The sequence below is a fragment of the Schistocerca nitens genome, chromosome 1 (genome assembly GCF_023898315.1).
Source record: "Schistocerca nitens isolate TAMUIC-IGC-003100 chromosome 1, iqSchNite1.1, whole genome shotgun sequence".
In the NCBI taxonomy this organism is placed as follows: domain Eukaryota; kingdom Metazoa; phylum Arthropoda; class Insecta; order Orthoptera; family Acrididae; genus Schistocerca; species Schistocerca nitens.
Genome location: NC_064614.1, coordinates 178,328,502 through 178,342,313, shown reverse-complemented (window position 1 = coordinate 178,342,313; position 13,812 = coordinate 178,328,502).

The window sequence follows — 13,812 nt, the reverse complement described above, 5'->3', positions numbered from 1 at the left end:
ATATTAGGACGCACTACCCCGAAAATCCCGAGAAAAATCGATCCAAAGTTTCTTAGGTGCCGTATGAGTATAAAATGTTAGTCCAGAAGGGGCTAAATCGTGCTACTGCTAAAGACTCATTCTTTGAATGCTGCAATTTATGACTGCAATTATCTGTCACCTTATTTATATCATTTCATTTGTTACTGTTTTTGTGGAATTAAAAAAAAACCATGGCTAGCGCTCGGACTCTTACGCACGCCAGAGGTCTCAGGTTTGATTCCTCCTCCCGCAATTTTTTTTTTATTCTGTTGCTTGCAAAATTGCAGCGCATTGTTACAGGAGAATCGTGAAATTAATTCCCGGGAAGATTGTATAAAAATTCATTCTATAATTCACCATCAATTATCGTCACCAATATTCCGAGACATGATTCAATATTCCTGATTTACCTCAAAATTATCAGAAACTCAAAACATTTTCGTAATTGTTAATGGGGCATGTTTTTGTACAGATTTATTGCAAACGCCCTGTTATTGTAAAATATCCGCTTTTATATGTACTGCAAGATGTCGCAAAAATTATTGCTTTGTTTGTTTTTAAGATAATTACCACTGCGGTTCTTGTTTATAATTATTATAAGTATAAAAATTGAATGTTTGCCAATCGACTTTGTTATTCTGATTAAAAACCCAATGTTTTTTCCTCATATACTTTACAATGAAAAATGGAAAACCCACCGCCATGAATTGTGTTGTTGGACGTAAAGAAAATAATTTTTATTCAATAATGTAACTAATTTGTTAAATATAATGTAGGTTTGGGAAACTTTCTGAATAATTGGTGGAATAACAAAAGGAAATTAAACAGAAGAAAAAAAAGTACCAGAGGAGGAATCGAACCCGAGACCTCTGGCGTAATAGTCCGAGCCCTAAATATCTAGGACAGACGACGGCTCGGCGATTCAGTAACATTTTTTACTCATATGGTACCTAAGCAACTTTGGATCGATTTTTCTCGGGATTTTCCGAGTAGTGCGTCCTAATACTTTAACCACGTGAGGTGTTAGAGGTCCTCTTTCACTACACAAAATTTCGGACAAATCCCCGACCCCACGGTCGAGCCGTCTCCTTGTCAGTACCGGTTGAGCATATTGCTCGGTGTACTTTCACTTCGTTGACGCCAAGTAAAACTGTGAATATATGATGTGCTCATACAATAAATCCTATTAGTCCAATTGATAATATGGCATAAATTATACCTAATGTTCCAAATGATTCAATTTTTCCTCTTTCTTGACATACAATGTGAGAAATAATTCCAAATCCTGGCAGAATTAAAATGTAAACTTCTGGGTGTCCAAAGAATCAGAATAGGTGTTGATATAGAATTGTTGCAAACTTCTGCACCTAGAGGACTTTGAATTGCAGCGCGTAACCTGGCGGTGTGTAACGTAAGTAAATCAGCGCGCGTGAAACAGCGTGCAGTAATCGAGTTTCTAGTCGTCCATACATATAACACCCTCTCTTTCAGCATGCCGATACCAGACAAGCCAAGAGCGCTGCGACATCTGTAACAATCCAACGCCTTGGTTCACTGTCGTTGATCATCCTCCTTACTGTCCACTCTTGTCCCCGTCCAGTTTAATCTGTTTCCAAAACTTAAATAACACGTTCGAGGACTTCACTTTGATCGGTGTGAAGCGGTGAAAGCACAGGTTAGGTTGGGGCTCCGTTAACAAGGTCAGAGATTCTACAGTGACGGTATCAACAAACTTGTCTCTCGTTCGGAGAAATGTGTTCGCCGCCAGGGTCATTATGTTGAGGAAAAAGTACGTAGACACGAAGAATAAAGATGTAGAATTCAATAAAGGTCGTTTTATTTAAAAATCTTTAATAGTTTTCTCATAAAAAATTCGGAGGCATTCATTTCAGCACGCCCTAGTAGGTTGGTTTAGGCTTTATGACTTGAATTTAAGAAACTCTCTACCCACGCGTTTGGATGCTCTCATTCGTTTGGACCAGTAAGGGTAGTCAGGAATTTGGTTCCGAACTGAATTCATTTCTTTGTGTAAGTATTGGCTTAGAACAAAGCGTGCAGGCGGGAGCCACGCCGATTTAATTACAGTTCGCCACGAATGATCACATATTGGTTTAAGGTTACCGCAGAAACTCTACAGTGACAAGGTAACAAAACGCCACTCTCTAGTGCTGAGAATATCGTATTTTACAGTAGTTATTGTACGCATTGTGCGTTAGTTGTTACTTCGCAATTTCTTGTCTGTGTATACGGTGTGTGAGTTGTACATTAGTCATTTGTAATTAACTGTGTTTAACTGCTCATGCGCTAAATTGTGTGAAGCTAAATTAAGAGGGGACGTCTATAAAATTGACCGAAAATGTCAATTTTCAATTTATTTTTTCTTTTGTTAGTAGAGCCCATGGACAAATGTTCGCAAAGTTCAGACGATGAAATCGCATCCGAAGTGCCTGGAAAATAATTAAATGTGTGGCATGAAATTCCCGCCACGCCAACTTTTTTAAGTACCAGTTCAACATCTACAGACTTACAGGGATAACAGCCCCTACATTCACATGGAAAGGCTTCCAAATTGTATCCTAGATGTTGTCAAGCCAACGTACTTCTTGCTGGCCGATCCTGAAGTTCTAAAAATGATGTGTTCCTGCCAAAACTCAGAATCCAAATGAGTCTCTAATTTCACTCATGTGGAGTAGAGAATGTGCTTTAAGAAAGGAAATTTCATTGAAGACATCTTGAGAAAAATAGCTTTACAGTGCTTCCCTACAAGTGAAAAATCAGTTGAAGACCATGGTAAAAGAAAGAAGGCAGAAAGCAAGAAACTGGAAAAGAAGCATTGGAGGGAAATAGGACCGTGAGTACAAATCTAGGGCCTTCTGAAGAGTTGACTTACGTAAGAAAGAACATTATGTTGAACTATAAATTGCGTTTCCTGAAAATTAAGTTTTTTTAAGTTTATGTGCCGTGTTTCTCAAAATGTGTGAAGGGTAGAATTATGAAATTTTTTACACTCATTCCTGTAAACCTAATAACTGTTTTTTCAAGAGTAAATTGCGAAATTCTTAGTGTAAGGTGAGATATCGGGAAAAGTGCTTGGAGTTTTGCGTGAATATTATAACTACAGTATTATAATTAAAAAATTATTAAAATTCTCCTACTCGATATTATCAAAAACGTAATGAAAAAAGATATAAAACAGATAAAATTTTGTAGAAATCTCTTGAACAGCTTCTCAGAAAATAGTACACATACTTGTTTTGGAAAATAAAATTTTTCACTTGCATAAAAAAGATTAATGTAATTAATACAAGGAGTTTCACATTAAACGTGTTAATTTAATGTATGGCATAGTTAAAAATTTCACAGCCGTATCTTTAATATTGTGGGTTTGGGGCATCTAAGTGGTGTGTGATTTCCAATAACGTTCCCTCTCTGGGGCTTTAATCACAGGCGTGGATACGAAAACCTAGTTCACTCTTTTCCGAGCTCTCATTTTAAAGGAGTTTCTTATTGTTGTCACTATTAGATGTTGCCGTTTTAAAATTTAAACTGTGCTCGGCATTCTAATTCATTTTTCTTTTTTTTTAAGTTTTCATTTTGAACTTTTCGAGTAGCGTTCTTGTGTAAGCTTCACCTCTGAGAAAGGAGTATTGTTATCACTAAAATTAATGTAATTTTAATGGTAGTTCGGTATCTTACATGTACTGGCAAAAAATTGAATCGCGCGTCCTGCAGACGATGTTGTATATACACATGGCAGTTATCGCTATCTTCGCACGTTACTAATGTGGTCTGATTTTCAGTCGATCAGAATTATGCTCTTGAGTATTGTATTTAAGTTGATGGCTAACGACATACGAAACTTATGGCTTGTAAGCCTCGGATGGACATGCATGGATGGGAAAAAATCCTAGCAATAAGAAGGAGATAAACGAAAGTGGTTAGATGTTGTTTACATCTGAAAGGTGTCTATTCAAATATCGCGGAAGTTGCGTAAGAGTGGTTCTAGTAGCGGAGCAGCTGTAACAGTAGTGAGCACTAGTTACCTTTGATGCTGGACGTAGGGAATTGTTAGTCTAGAATGCCTGTAAGACGACCAAGACATCATTATCAACAGCTCACTGAGTTTGAACGAGGTCGTGTAATAGTGTTGCGAGAAGCTGGGTGTTCTTCCTGCGAGATTGCTGAAAGACTCGGTAGGCATCTAGCCACTGTGCATGATGCTTGCAGCGGTGGTGACGGGAGGGTAATGATGATGAGGTCCCATACTCCGAGGAGCGTAGGGGACGATGCGGGAGACCCGCAACGTTGACTAGGCAAAGTCCCAGCGGAGGTGCTTTGCCATTCCCTTCCTCCGACCGTAATGGGGATGAATGATGATAACGAAGACAACACAAAAACACTCACAAGGGGAGGCCGCCAATTGTGAAATTCAGATTCGATTCATACTGCGCATAATAAAAGCTCATGGCCAGAGGTGTAATGTGGCAAAGCACCAAGATGCACTTCTCAGCCGTTGTCGAGAAAATCGACAGTTAAAAGAAACCGTTGCCGTGAAATACTGTCTACGATTAATAATGTTCTACAGCGTCGTGGCGCAGCGGTAAGCGCTCGGCTTCGTAATCCGAAGGTCAGTCTGCTTTCGGCTGCGGTGGGGCGAGGACGTCCGCTGCGCCCCGCCGTGCGCGACCGTGAGCGCTTGCTTGTGTTTACCTTCTCGCGGCGCGAGTTGTATTTGTTCCAAGTTCAGTGCGATTATGGCACACACATGGCGCCACGATACGATCAAAGTTACTTTCCACCCAGATCACGCGCGTCCTCGAGCCTATGAAATAGAACAGTTCATTCGCGACGATCTACGTTTAGATCCGGCGACTGTCGTCGGAATACATTTTTCTATAACGGCGAGCGTGGTTTATGTTAAAATGACCAGTGCAGAGGTCTGCACGACAGTGGTTTCTAAATACTCGAACTCTCTCCGATTCAAACATTCTGACGGGCATATCGGTGCAGTGACGGTGGATCATGCAGCCATGGGCCTAAGGACTGTAAGAGTTTTTGAGCTCCCCTTCGAGGTCCCAGAGGAAGTTGTCAAGGACGCCTTCCGACCATATGGCAATGTTATCAGCCACGTTGCAGAAAAGTGGCAAACTTTCTCGACGTATAAGGTCTACAACGATGTGCGCCAAATTAAACTTGAGCTCAAGAAACATGTGCCGTCCTATTTGAACATCGGTGGCTGTCGTGCAATCATCATGTACGACGGTCAACCGCGTACCTGTTCCGGATGTGGGCAGGAAGGCCATGTTCGATCGAGCTGCTTACAACGTAGAATTACGCAGATACCAGTGGGAGACTCCGTTTCCCCGACGGGGACGACAATCCTGCCCCTCACGTACGCTCAGACGACGATGCGCACCATAGTTGAGGACGAAACGGGCGATCAGACACATCCATCGACGCCAGAAGTACCAAGGGAGGAAGAGGAAGGACCCTCGGTGCCAACCCATCTGTCGCCCCCTCCACAGCAACAACAGCAGCAACAGTCCCACGGACTCCAGGCGCAACATAACATTCAGAACGCGATGGACGTGGACGCGAACATTGTCCCGACCGCGGCTTTCCTAGCGGAAGGTGATACGACGCTGGATTGCCTCCCACATTCGGATACGGATGTCCACGTTCGAAAGCAACGTTCGCCCCGACGACGCAAGCGACGTCGGCGGACCCCTTCTTACGATTGCCTCCTACACACGGCCGGTCAAGAAGGTGACATCTCATCAGATAGCATGGATGCTGCGCCTGCTGAGGAGCTAAGTGGTGTAGACGGTTCACTTACCCATACTACGAGTGCCCAGTTACTTCTTGCACCACAAACGCGGCAGGTCGCGTCGATGGATGGCGCTCCGTCTACCTCTACCAAAGACGACGTACGTGAGAGAGATTTAGGTGCCGATCAGCTACACAGCATCGTGTTGCACCCACTGTGGTCGGACGATGATGAGGAACTTCCTGAAGAGGGCACGGGTGACAGGGGAGGGGGCGGCATTGGGGATGCCACTCCTAGCGTGAAAGACTCATAATTTGTAACGGGTTTGGTGGGTCCGGCATCTCTTGCGGTTAGCTTTTATTGCCATGGCGTCTACCCTATGTGAAGAGGCTAGGCAGCACACCTTTCGCCTTGCCACAATCAATATCAACGCGATAAGGGCACCACACAAACTGACAATGCTACAACGCATGCTTGATGCGGCGGACATCGACGTGGCCCTCTTACAGGAAGTATGTGTCACTAGTTTCCCTGACTTCTACGGGTATACCGCCCACATCTCCCACGCCTCTTCTACCGATTGTGGTGTTGCTGTTCTGCTACGGGACGGTTTGGCGGCTACGGGCGTACTGTACTTACCGAGTGCAAGAGCCATGGCAGTAACTGTCAACGGTGTACGACTCATCAATTTATATGCCCCTTCAGGATCAGGGAGACGGAGAGATCGGGCCCGCTTTTTTTCGGAAGATATTACGCGTCTATTTATGGGCCACATAGACGATATGGTGATCGGAGGAGATTTTAACTGTACATTATCTCCATCTGATCAGCAGCCACATCACGTCCCGTGTGCGGAATTGGAAATGCTAGTGCGTGACCTCCACCTGATTGACACGTGGCGCCACATCCATGGCCCAGCTCCTGGTTACACCCATTATACAAGCCATTCATCAAGTCGGTTGGACAGGATTTACGTCACAAGCACCCTTTCGACGGCGACGAGAGGAGCAGAGCTCTGGCCCACTGCATTCACCGACCACACAGCCTATATTTGCACCATTGCCCTCCAACCTGCACGTGTGTGGCGCAGTAGGCCCCCCTGGAAACTGAACGTCGCCCATCTGGACGAGCCAGCATGTAAAGGTGCTGTCGAAGAGTCGTGGAACGCGTCCTTACGGCGTCGTGGTCGTTACCGATCGACCCTCAGTTGGTGGATTGAATGTGCGAAGCCTGCTCTTAGACGCACCTTCATGGCTTACGGCCGGGAAGCAGCGGCATGGAGGAGGAGCACGGAAAACTTTTATTACACCGTCCTACGGGAATGTCTTGCTATGGAGCCCTCACCCGACAGGCAGATCACAGTGAATCGCGCGAAAGCGCAGCTCGTCTCCTTAGCACGCCATCATTTACAAGGCGCTGTTATACGGTCGCGTGCTCCAGACATGATACAATCAGAAAGGCCATCTATGCACCACGTGCTCATAGAACGCAGGAGGCGCCGTAGGGCACTGGTAACCGACATGATAACCGACGACGGTCGACATGTGGTAGAACAAGCAGATATAGCAGAAGCCTTCTATGGGCATTACGCTCAACTTTATTCAGCAGTGCTCCCTGATATGGCGACGGTAGACACCGTTTCAGCACATGTCCACGGTACAGTTCCACCATACATGGTATAGACTTTACTGGGAGAAGTGACAGAAGAGGAAGTGCTCGACGCCATTGGTAAAGGTGCTCCCCATAAATCACCAGGAATCGATGGGTTACCATTAGAGATCTATCGAGCCTTTAAACAACTGTTGCTACCGTGTTTGATTGAAATTTGCCAGGAATTGATGTCCCCGGGTATAACATTGCCTGCACCATTCTTGGAAGGTATGATTGTCCCCATCCATAAGCCGAAGGGACGGAATCATGTCCGCGACTTTCGTCCCTTAACGTTATTGAACAGCGACTTCAAGATCTTTTCGAGGCTGCTATCGGAACGTATTCGTGGCACACTATTGCACGTCTTGTCCGGCGATCAGACGTCCTTGGGGGGACCCAACAACATCAGAACTGCGTTATATCGTTACAGAGATCTCATCTCCCTTGCACGGGTGAGACGTTTGCCGGCAGCCCTCGCGTCTATCGACTTTAGCCAGGCTTTTGACCGTGTGAGCCACACTTTCCTCACGGCCGTTCTACGGCGCATGGAATACCCAGACCCCTTTATCACAGTGTTGACACGCCTACTACATGGTGCAACTTCTCGAGTTCTTGTCAATGGAAGACTGACGGCACCCATGCCGATCCGCCGATCAGTACGACAGGGATGTCCATTATCAACATTGTTATTTGCATTGGCCTTAGAACCCTTGTTGTGTGGTCTCCGAGACAGGCTCACTGGGATACAGTTCGGCGGCTCCATCTATCGCTGCACCGCATATGCGGATGATTTGATGATCGTCATACGAGGAGCTGACGATATGGCCGCGGCTTTGGTCTGGATTGAAACCTACGGTACAGCTTCTGGTAGCCAAATCAACGTTGACAAGTCCGTCGCCTTGAGCATCGGGATTGGGCTACCGCAGGAACACATTGCCCCCTTACGATTCAGTGATACTGTACGCTGCTTGGGCTTAGATTTCATGAACGACATGCGACGCGCTACGACGCTCAATTATCGACGCCTTCTTAACCAAATTAGGGCCGGAATTGCAAATCAGCGCTTGCGATCCCTCAACATCGTTCAGCGGGCGTATTATGCCAATGTATACCTTGCGTCTCGCATACCGCATGTCGCCCAAACGCTACCCATTCCGAAGCCCATGGCTCGTAGCATTATGGCAGCGCTGGGATACTTCGTCACCGCTGGTATGTTACTGAAGATCAGATACGTATCTCTTACCCTCCCCAAGGAAAAAGGTGGTCTCAGCCTAGTTAACGTCCATGATAGGGCCATTGCCCTCTATGTTATCTCACATTTATGCCTGCTGCGCCGTTGTCCTACGAGCCTCACGAGTCTGCTTCTGACGGCGCTACGCCCTGCTTCACTAAGAGCGCCGGTGCCACTACAGGACATCCCAGCGCCCCTCTTTTATATAGGACGTTTCTATTTAGAACAAAGTTATTGCAGTGTCGCGCTCACGACACCACAAATGGCCACAACTCGACGCCTATATCATGACATGCTGCAACGCCGCCCCCTAAATGTGGTCGAACTAAAATATCCTGACGTACGGTGGCGCGTGGTGTGGAAGACTGTACACGATGCCATGCTTGATTCCGATGTTGTTTCTCAGTGGTACGTCGTCGTTAATGGGAAGCTCGTGACGCAAGAACGTCTCTACAATATTCACATGGCAGAATCTCCCAATTGTGTGGGTTGTAATACAGTAGATTCTGACGAGCACCGCCTCAGCTGTGGAGAGGCGGAACCGGTTTGGCACCTAGTGCGGCAGATGCTGGCTTATCTCTTGCGAGTTAGGCCGGAGCATATATCTGCACGTACGTTATTGTTTCCGGATGAGACATTTTACCCCAAGACTCGAACCAACTCTGTCACCTGGATACGTGGACATGCAGTCCATTACCTCTGTCGTGACGGACACAAGGATTTCCTTGACTTCTGGCTCTATTTGCAAGAAAGACATCATGCTATTTCCGGGCGTACCAGATATCGACAGTGCTTCGCAAACTACCTATGGAGTGCCTTTCACAGGCCGCCGTGTAGCTGGAATGTTCCAGGCAGTGGCAGATGAGGTCAGAACGAACTGCAAACGACCATATATTGAACAATCTTATCAGTGGGCGCAGTCGCTGGGAAGCCTCACTACGACGTGGTAGCTTTCTTTTCATGCTATTTATGTTTCATATCTTCGATGGCGTCTTCATTCTGTTTTCGTTTTCCAGGCTTAGTTAACTGTGACTGTTCGCACATTGATATATATATATATATATATATATATATATATATATATATATATAAAATTAAGACGTGGGCAGGAGACCTGCGTTCGAATCCAAATAAATACACAAGAACAAAAAAGAACAAAATGAACAACAAATAAAATTTAATAAAGTATTATACCCTTTCCTTTCTCCTTTTATTTTATTTTCTTATACAAAGTTCAGAGGCATATTTAATTTTTGTTCGTTGGCGGAACCTGAAGTGGCGGGGAACGGCCGTCCTAGTTAGCTTTAGGATGAAAGTGGCGGTGGCACTAGCTTTGTTTTTGTTTATAGGCTAGATATGTTTTTGGGGGTAGTATGGGTGATAGGGGCCAACGCCTGAAGTGGAAGAGGTAATTTTCTTTCTTTATTTAAAAAAAGATGGTAGAGCACTTGCCCGCGGAAAAAAAAAAAAGGTCGCCGGATCGAAACCCGCGCCATGCAGCTTTTTTTTTATTATTAGTTTTTTGAAATGCAAATATATATATATATATATATATATATATATATATATATTAATGAATTGCTTATGCATGTTGGTGAAGGCGGATCGCTCTCCAATTGTACCGCCTCCATTTTTCCGTTTGTTTAACAGGGTGTACCAAAGCTCTCCCGTCCGCACTGATTTTCTACGATGTTATAAGTTGCGCTAGGGACGGCATCTACCTTCTTTCGAAGTTAACAGGCAACTACGCTGTTATGCGGCGGCTCGTTTCGGCCCATTCAACATCTGTCCTTCAAGTGTAACGAGCGAGTAACGGAGTATATATTTCATACCTGCCACAGCAAATTTGTGTTCGTGGGGTCTCTATTCTAATTCGAAAGTTTGACTTACGCTATACGTATTCGTTTCGGAATATCGTTTCTACGTCTTCCGTTAACTATACGTGGTTAACATTATGAAGACAATTAATAACATTTATGAAATACAACTTTGTTTGCGGAAAACATAATGATGTTCGAAGTCGCCAGTTTTTCCACGACAAACGACTTTCAACAACTTATTATATGCATAATTGTTGCAACTGATTGCCGGGAATGATATATATATATATATATATATATATATATATATATATATATATATATATATATATATATATATACTAAAAAAAAGTTTGCATGGCTCGAGATTCGATCCGGCGACCTTCGGATTACGAAGCCGAGCGCTTACCGCTACACCACGACGCTGTAGAAAATTGTTAATCGTAGAGAGTATTTCACCGCAACGGTTTCTTTTAACTGTCGATTTTCTCGACAACGGTTGAGAAGTGCATCTTGGTGCTTTGCCACATTACACCTCTGGCCATGAGCTTTTATTATGCGCAGTATGAATCGAATCTGAATTTCACAATTGGCGGCCTCCCCTTGTCAGTCATCTCGAGGCAGAGAAAATTGTCCGACCCTGTCGGAAATCGAACGCGGGACCCCTTGCGCGGGAAGCGAGAACGCTACCGCAAGACCACGAGCTGCGGACAAAGACACTGGAGTTCGGATAGACACGTGGCACCATCGAGAGGGAAGATTATCGTGTTCAGTGTTTGGCTCTGGCGCACCGCCCGGCGTCTGTAGCAGCTATTCGAGCAGCAGTTGGCACCACAGTGACGCAACAAGCCTACTTCAAGGACAGCTCCGAGTCAGACACCCTTAGCGCGCATCCCACTGAACCCAAACCACTGCGTCTGCGACTTCAGTGGTGTCAAATGAGAGCTCTTTAAGGGTGGGGCCGAGGTCTGTTTTGTTTTCTGATGAACGCTGATTCTGCCTAGGTGGCAATGACGGCCGAGTGTTGGTTGAAAGGAGGCCATGTCTGGTTGCTAGACAAACTGGACCTGCACCTCGAGTCATGGTCTGGCGTGCAATTTCGAATGACAGCAGCAGCACTCTCGTGGTAATCTACATCTACATCTACATTTATACTCCGCAAGCCACCCAACGGTGTGTGGCGGAGGGCACTTAACGTGCCACTGTCATTACCTCCCTTTCCTGTTCCAGTCGCGTATGGTTCGCGGGAAGAACGACTGTCTGAAAGCCTCCGTGCGCGCTCTAATCTCTCTAATTTTACATTCGTGATCTCCTCGGGAGGTATAAGTAGGGGGAAGCAATATATTCGATACCTCATCCAGAAACGCACCCTCTCGAAATCCGGCGAGCAAGCTACACCGCGATGCAGAGCGCCTCTCTTGCAGAGTCTGCCACTTGAGTTTATTAAACATCTCCGTAACGCTATCACGGTTACCAAATAACCCTGTGATGAAACGCGCCGCTCTTCTTTGGATCTTCTCTATCTCCTCCGTCAGCCCGATCTGGTACGGATCCCACACTGATGAGCACCCTAACTGAAAATCTGTACATCAGTATGGTGATTCGATTAGGTGTGTTGCCATTCGTGACCAGCATTTAAGGGGGCGTTTTCCAGCAGGATAACGCCTCGCTCGCTCCTCTACAGAGTTGCCTTGGGCTGTTCGACGACCAGAACCGTTTCCAATAGAGCACGTATGGGACATCATCGGATGTCGACTCGAGGGTCATCCACTACAAGCATAAACCGTCCCCATAACTACCTAACAAGTGCAACTGGCATGGAACCTCATCCCGCAAACTGACATCCGGTACCTATACAACACAATGCATGCACGTTTACACGCCTGCGTTCAAAATTTTGCCGGTTGCACCGGTTATTGATGTGGCAGCATTTCACATTTGCAATAGCTTACCTCGCACTTGCATTAACCTATGATTTTCCAACATTAAACACTGAAATATGCTGCCGGCCGGGGTGGCCGAGCGGTTCTAGGCGCTACAGTCTGGAACCGCGCGACCACTACGGTCTCAGGTTCGAAACCTGCCTCGGGCATGGATGTGTGTGATGTCCTTATGTTAGTTAGGTTTAAGTAGTTCTACGTTCTAGGGGACTGATGACCTCAGAAGTTAATCGCATAGTGCTCAGAGCCATTTGAACCATTTATTTGAACCTTACATTGAGATCACATATATAATAATTGTATTAATCAAAACAGCAGAGGTACGCTTTTAATTTCTTTATGAATATTTTGCTGTGGCATGAAATTGTCAGATATAGGTTTTCAGAATTTGTAATGTTAATACAATAAATGTTAACGGTTCATTCTCCACGTCGCCCCTATCCAGCAGTGTAGCACCACACGCTGTCGAGCACTCGTCCCTCCTTTAAGTAGTCTTGTTATTTCCAGTACCTCCTGAACCCACGATTCCAGGAGAAGGAAAGATGTGAGTCTCGAGAACCACTGCCTCCCGTGACGCTTGATCGAGTCGTCTACTGACATCTTGGCGTCGATCTGACCACCGTAAACAGACATGTAATTGATAGCTGAACGCCACAGAACTCCATGCAGTGTCCTAGCTGATTCTTCCTTTACACAGTGTAAACGTTTGCTGTCTGTGATTTGGTGTCAGCGGCAAAAGGCGCATGGAAATTCGAGTTCTCAACTCAGCTTCGAGTAATCTGTTACTGGAGGTATGAGGCAGCACACTGCCTGCAACCGGGTTTTTGCTGTTGTAATCCACGCTGTTGTCCATATCACTACCATTCGTTCATCAGTCACAGTCACGGACACTGACCATGTTAAATTAAATGTAGATGGCACATCTATAGACTGTGTAACAAATGCAAAATTTCTAGGAATGAACAGTAATTCTCAGTTGACGTGTTGTGAACACACAAAAGTAATTGCAAACAGAATGTCATCAGCATGTTATGCCCTTAGAATCCTATCATCAGTGTGCAATATTCAGGTCTTTTAGTTACATATTATCCATATGTACATTCAGTTCTTAACTGTGGCATTCTTTTTTGGGGAACAAACGCACAAAATATGAACACAATTTCCAAACTCCAGAAAAGAGCCATAAGAATAATAACCAAAAATACTTGTGGAGCTTATTGTAAAGATCTGTTCAAAACACTAGAGATTTTAACTGCTCCATGTGAATACATTTGCCAGTCAGTTGAACACTTCAAAAATAATATTGGTAATTACTGCACAAACAGCTCTGTCCACGGCCACGCAACAAGAGATAGACTCAACCTACATTTACCAAGAAAAAAT